The sequence below is a fragment of the Bacillus rossius genome, chromosome 1 (assembly GCF_032445375.1).
Source record: "Bacillus rossius redtenbacheri isolate Brsri chromosome 1, Brsri_v3, whole genome shotgun sequence".
Lineage (NCBI taxonomy): Eukaryota > Metazoa > Arthropoda > Insecta > Phasmatodea > Bacillidae > Bacillus > Bacillus rossius.
Window position 1 is genome coordinate 299,286,093 of NC_086330.1, and position 7,682 is coordinate 299,293,774.

The window sequence follows — 7,682 nt, forward strand, 5'->3', positions numbered from 1 at the left end:
GTAGTACTGAGACGTGCAAAATACCCATTGCCCGCCCGAGTACCTATATTGGCGTCGACTGACTGGTCTCTTCGTGAACTAGCGAACTTAAAAAGGACTGAGGCTGCCTGTATTATTAGGACTGTTAGTGTTCAGAGGGCAGACTGTCGTAATAATATATTAGTTATAAATGTAATTTTTATGTGGTTTATGTATTTTAATACTAGCTACACATTAGGTTTAATTAATAGCTCATCAAGGATGATTGCTCTTTAAGACCTGTTGTGTTTATCTTATGGCCAAGTTATGAGAGAGATTTGTCGTGGACTGGGAGCAGTGTATGGTTTTTGCTTACTCGTGCCTGAACTGAGTTTATTTTGTTACCAGAGTAGTGGCCAACGAGTCACCAGCAAACACGAGAGAAAGGGAATGCAGGCCATGTTGGAAATGATGTTTAAATTGTTTGTATTGTCATGGTTGAAATAATAACTAGCTCGAGTCCATTCTGTTGTGAGTGGCCGAAGCGCTGGCACTTGCTGCACTGCGTGTGGCACCGGACGCCTGTAGTCGTCCACTCTTATGAGCCGCCTGCGAGCTCGCGTAGGGTGCGGATGCGCTCAGGATCGCAGGCCTGAGGCGCCCTCGCTCTTCTGCCTGGTCCCGTGGTTTGCCAGAAACCACAATTTATAGACAGACAGTCGTAGGGCTGTGAATTCCTCCTGGAGGAAGTCGGTCGGGGTTTGTGCAGCACGAATCCCTCTGAAGGTAGTCCAGGAAACCAAGACTTAAAAAGGCACAAACCTGTGAAAAATTTGTCCAAAGCTGAATTTTTGCACAGTTGTAGATTTGACTATGCTTAATAACATACCGAAAGTTTACCGCTGTAGACCTTGTGCGTATCGCCGAAAATTTGCATTTAAGTCCTAGATGACAGCGACTTACATCAGTCCATTAAAATGCTACCCATTTGTACAGTTTTTCATTTAGACTGTCCATAAAACTACCAAAATAATCTTGAGACTCTAATAAAGCCATTAATGTTGTAAAAAGCATAAATTGTTAATATTAAAGATGTGATATTAAGCGATTAATTCATGACATATTATTTTTTATCTTTGCCACTCAGACAAAAATACTATTTACACCAATTTGAAGAGTCCAATGAGAAAAATGTCCAAATAAATGTTTTTGGTTATACCTTTAGCTTTAAGACAGTATATTTATAAAGAGTCTAACGTAATTAGTTGGCTCATTAAAGCGGCCCGAGCGTTGCAGTGTACTGCGGCCGTACTGATCTCTCACGGCCACCGCCGTTCCAGCGCGGCATTCCGACACACTGCGTACTGCGACACTCATTCAACTGGGTCTTATTTAGGGATTACTTAAAACATAGCTAATTCATATGAGAGGGTGTATGTTACATGTAATGAGATATGCATTTTTTTCCTTATATTAATGTTTTTTGATACAATAAACTTAACAATAAACGATTTCTGCTTGGAACTTGTAAATTAAAAACTCTAGAGGACCTCTGGTTTTATATCTGCATGGATTTATTCTGTTTCAAAAATGTTATTATTAAAAATTATTTTTTTAGCAACAATTTTTTTTATTTCTGATACATCGTTTTATTTTCGATCAGAACAATGCAAAATTTGAATGTAGCCTGTATTCGACAAAATGAAAAATTATATATTTACTTCTTTAAAATCAGTTTACTACATAAAAATAGAATAAAACGATACATCGTAAATGTACTCTGAGTTTTTTTTCACTTAAAAAACATAATTCCTATAATAATAGGTTTTTTTTTTCAGAAAATAAATAAAACACGAGTTGTGTTGTAAAACGTATAGGTAGTATTACATATTCAGTTTTTTTTTTAATAAGTTAATGTATTTGAGTGCTGCGCCTAGCTGACGTCGTTGGATTGCTAGTGGCAAAGAGCGGTGGTGGATGGTTTTGCAAGAGTTTGACCGTATTTTATGACGCTACCTGTGAGAGGGTGTTCGTACCAGAAATCCTAACGGCTAAGGAAACTATCCATTCTCTGTAGTCACGTACGGGTGTGCTACTCGCGCAATATCGTCAAATATCACAACTTTCCGGGACGTTCGGTCATTTCTCGGTTAGCTCTGGTTTCACCAGAACAAAATCTTGTCTGTTGTGATTTCATATTCCTATTACCGTAGTAGTATGGCGTTTGAGAACAAACCAAGTTTGCTGTATACTGGGAGCCTACTTAAAAAAAAAGTATTTATAGAGTTATTAAATTATTTACGAAACACAATTTTGTGGATCGTTTGGGAAATTATCATTTAGGACTTAACTGCTCGTTATTGGTGTGACGCACAAGGGTTACATCGGTAAACTTTTGACATGTTACTAAGAAACGTTTATTCTACAACTGTACAAAGTTTCTGCTTTGGGATAATTTTCCATGTTTCTTAACAGCGAAATTCGTCCCGACCCCAAGCCGACTTCGGCAACCTCACAGTAGTACACACTACACGGCTCGGATAGCTTCAGGGGTCAAACAAATTGTATGAGACCCTTAACAAATATACCCATTTAAAGAAGAATAAATATGCAACAACGTTTATTGAAAGCGATTTTCACGTAGGGCTCTTTATATTTATGTAAGACGTATTAACTTTTCCGTAAAATTGAATGAAAATGAATTTCTCAACTTTAATGATTTAAATTGTCTATTTTATATAAAGATGTTTAAACTTCGTACTTTTTATCACTATACTCACATAGGGCAATGTTTCTAGATTATTTTGGGTTCCACACTGTCAGTCTACTCCATAAACTGCATTTGCAATATCCATTATTGTGGATCGTTGCAAAAAAATTGACATTTTGGGCTTAACTGCTCGTTTTTTGTGTGACGCACAAGGTTTGCATCGGTAAACTTTTGATATGTTAGTAAGAAACGTTCACTCTACAACTGTACAAAGTTTCTTCTTTGGGATAATTTTCCATGTATTAAAAACCTTTGTTTCTTTACAGCGAAATTCGTCCCGACCCGAGCCTACTTCGACAACATCGCAGTAGTACACACTACGCGGCTCGGATCGCTTTAGCGGTCAGACACATTGTACCAAGCTCTCAACAAATAAACTAATTTAAAGTTTAAGAACTTTGCAACTACTTTTATTTAATGTTTTCAAATCGGGCTCTACGTGTTTTTGTAATACGTATTTTCGTTTGTGCCCTTTTTTTCAGAACATCTCTCTTCTAATATTATTGAATAAATATCATATTTAGTCAAACGTAGTGAAAGATTTTTAAATTTAATCATTGAGAATAATGTTTTGAGTAAGTTTTGGTATGCTATTCTGAAAGTATACTATAGTAATTACGTTATAGTGCCATATTGTTGAGTGGTCAATAAAGTATTATTTAGGAGTTAACTTCTCGTTTTCGGTGTTCCGCGCAAGGTTTGCGGAGGTAAACATTTCAAATGTTGCTAGAAAACTTGAATGTTACCACTGTTTTAAATTTCAGTTAGGAGCAAATTTTACAAAGATTAAAAATCTTCGATTTCGTGGGAGTGAGAGTGGCCACAGCGCTTGCGGCTGTGGCTCTGTCGCAGTGCGTAGACGACATTGATAAGCTCGGGAGTCTCTAGTGATCCTATAAATTAAGCTAGACTTTTGAGAGATATGTCCCTGTAAATCTTAAGAACTATACAACAACTTTTGTTAAAGATATATTTGCGTAAGACCCTTTATTTGTAAGTGAATTGTCTTTTCATTGCCTTGACTGATGTAAAAAAACTTATTTCATTAATTAAACATTTTTTTTTCTTTCCTTTAATATTAACTTTTAGAACTTTATTCATTATCAATGTGAGTAGTAGTGCTTTAAGATTATTTTCATATAGCTATCGAGAGTCTACGGTAAAAAGTGCAAAAATGGGAAGCATTTTAATGAACTGCTGCAAGTCGCTGTCATCTAGGACTTAACTGCAAATTTTCAGTGATACGCACAAGGTCTACAGCGGTAAACTTTCGGTATGTTATTAAGCATAGTCGACTCTACCACTGTGCAAAAATTCAGCTTTGGACAAATTTTTCACAGGTTGAAACCTTTGTTTCCTGGGCTAAGGGGGCCCGAGTGTTGGGCGCCTTGACCGTGCGGTGATACTCGGCGATGGAGCCGTGACGGCCGCGGTTTTGGCACGTGTGCTTCTTTGAGCGCATGAAATCCCCGTGGGTACTGGTGCCCCTCGTCACTAGGGAGGGAGGGGGGCTGTCGGTCGTAGAGACCTCCCGACCATGGTAACCGGCTGCTTGCTCGTGCTCAGCCCTGAAGGGGCCTGGCAGTCCGTCATTGTAGTCGCGTCACTCATTGTTCGTGCGACGGTCGCCTATTCACTCAGGGCCACCACTGACCTTCCCCCGGGGCTAGTTAACTGCTAGTTAGACTAGGCTACAGGAAAGCTATATCCCTGGAAACAAAAGTTTGTGAAAACTTTGCCCAAAGATGAATTTTTGCACAGTGGTAGAGTCAACTATGCTAAATATATACCGAATGTTTACCGCTGTAGTCATTTAGAGTATCACCGAAAACGTGCAGTTACGTCCTAGATGACAGCGACTCACAACAGTCCATTAAAATGTTTCTTATTTACGCAGTTTTTAACATAGCCTCTCCATAAATGCATCAAAATAATCTAGAAACACTATTTCACACATTTATGTTAAAACATGTGCCAAATATTAGTATAAAAGGTATGATAGAAATCGATAAAGTAATAAAAAAAGTGTTTTTTTTCTTTATCTCAGTCAATATCATAAAAATATGAATCACATTAAAATAAAGGGTCCGATGTAATAATTACCTTGAAAAATGTTCGTGCATATTTCGTAAGCTAAAATGTGACATATATCTGAAGAGGCTTGAGTAATTGATTAAATCGCTAGAACGATCCGAGTGTAGCAGTGTTGAGTACCTACGTATTGCGACAGTGCTACAGCTGCAAAGGCTGGGGTGACTTTCGCTCCCATGAAATCGAGGTTTTGTAACCTATGAAATATTCACCCCAAACTGAGATTTGGTACCGTTGTAATATCATCTTTTTCTAGTTACATGTTAAATTAACCTCCGCAAACCTTGTGCTTTACACCAAAAACGTAAAGTGAAACTTTGAATAATAGCTTCTTGAGTGCTCCACAATATTGCATTCCGTAAACGTTATTACTGTAGTGAACCAAACAAAATTTATCTAAATATATTATTCAACGTGATATAATTGAAAAATGTTTCATATTATGAAATATAATTATCAAATGAATGAAAATACAGATAACATAAACCTGAATGGACCGACTTAAAAGACGTTAGAAAAGATTGTTGCATGATTCTTAAGCATTAAAATGGTATATTGCTCTGACTCAATTGATCTGACCAGTGAAAGGTTCCGAGCGACGTAGTGTGTATTGTACTGCGGGAACCTAAAGTTGCTCGGGTTGGGGCAAATTTCGGTCTTAGGAAACTAAGGTTTTTAATGTAAGAATATATATATATATATATAAAAGCTGTCTTTTTCAACAGTGGTAGAATCAACATTTTTTTGTAACATATCAAAAGTTTTCTGCTGCAAACCTTGTGCATCACACAGAAAACGTGCGGTTATGTCGTGCTTAGATGTTGCGAAGGCCCTGCGTCGCATTAAAAGTGATGCGGTTTGTAATGACAAAATATCCATTAAAATGCTGGATATAATGTCACCATTTGTTGTATCTGTTATGGAGCACATTTTTAATGCAACACTTACTACAGGTCAATATCCGACTATATGTAAGTACTCGTTTATAAAACCAATTCCAAAAATTAAATCTCCAGAAGAATCCAAAGACTTCCACCCTATAAGCATCCTACCTGCTGTTTCCAAAGCTCTTGAACACCTGGTGCATCAGCAAACATGTACATACCTATGAAAAGGAAATCTTTTACTTTCCAGTCAGGTTTCAGACCTGGTCACAGTACCACTACTGCCCTAATTAATGCTATGGATAATATACGTCGTGTTATTGATAAGCGGGTACTAACGATTTTAACGCTGCTTGACCTCAGTAAAGCTTTTGATTCGGCAGACCATGCCCTATTACTAAGTAAAATTTCAGTTCTCTACAACTTCTCTCATAGAGTTTGGCTTGGTTCGAATCCCATCTTAACGTTCGTTGCCGATGTGTCGTCCTTGATAGTGAATTGTCCTGCTGGCTCCTTGTAAAAGCGGGAGTTCCTCAGGGTTCGATTCTTGGTCCACTTTTATTTGCAATTTTTATTAATGACTTACCTAAATGCCTCATTACTTGCCAATATCACATGTACACAGATGATGTTTAGATGTTCAGATTTATCTTCATACCAAAGCAACTGATATTAATCAGTCGATTAGTTTTGTATATTATGATATTGCTTCTATTTTGAGATGGGTAAGTGCCAATAAACTCATGTTGAATATTGACAAAACACAGGCCATAATAATCGACTCTGCTCTCATGATATCCAAAGTAACTTCTTTTAAACGTAATAACTTGACGCTTGGAGGAATACATATTCAGTTCTCTAAGGTTGTGAGAAACCTGGGAGTTATGAAAAATTCAACTTTAACCTGGAAGGATCAGGTAATGCAAATTAGCAAGAAAATCGAGATCTCCGTGCATTGCTTATGATGCTTATAAATTTTTTCTCCCCCCCCCCCCCCCTCCCAGCATTAAAACCATCCTTATTCAATTCTTAATTATGTCGCACTTTGATTACTGCGATGTTTTGTTTCCTGATTTGACTGATAAATTAGCAAAACGACTTCAGAATCTCCAGAACTCCTGTGTAAGATTAATTTTTGACGTGAAAACGTCTAATAAATCGATGAACGCCGGTTGCACGCACGAAAAAGTGTCCCGTAACGCACATTGTCCCACTACTATGTGTCCCGTTACGCTCATTGTACGCTTGCGCCGCATCTCTCTTCCACTCGATTGAAACAACCATCGATTTGACTTTTCAATCATGTTTTCGTCGTTTGAATTATTATTATTATATAATTTAACGATCGTCCACCGATTTTCAGCACAATCGGTACGGTTATTTAAAAGTAATATTGAATTTTCAAATACGTTTTTGTACGAATAATGGTGTTTTACAGTTACACATAATAATTCAAATCACACCCGGGATCTTTTGCACAAGGTTTAAAAAATATTGTAACACATTATAAATATGTTTGGTGTATTTGGGATGCGTATTTGTTATAAAATCGTATTATAAAAAAGAAATTAAATTATTCCCCTACGGTGCTGTCATCTACGGTGACGGACGCGAACAGAACGAATCGCGCTATCTATCCTCTTTTGTACGAACAATGGTGTTTTACAGTTACACATAATAATTCAAACTAAACCCGGGATATTTTGCACAATGTTTTAAAAAATATTGTGATACATTATAAATACGTTTGGTGTATTTGGGATGCGTATTTGTTATAAAATCGTATTATAAAAACGAAATAATATTATTCCCCTACGGTGCTGTCATCTACGGTGACGGACGCGAACCGAACTAATCGTGCTATCTGCCCGCTTCCGCGGTAACCAGGCACTCGTTAATACATATTTTCCTTTGTTTATCGCGAGGAGCGTTATTATTAATGAATTATAAATAAAATTTCATGCCCGGGGCCACAATTG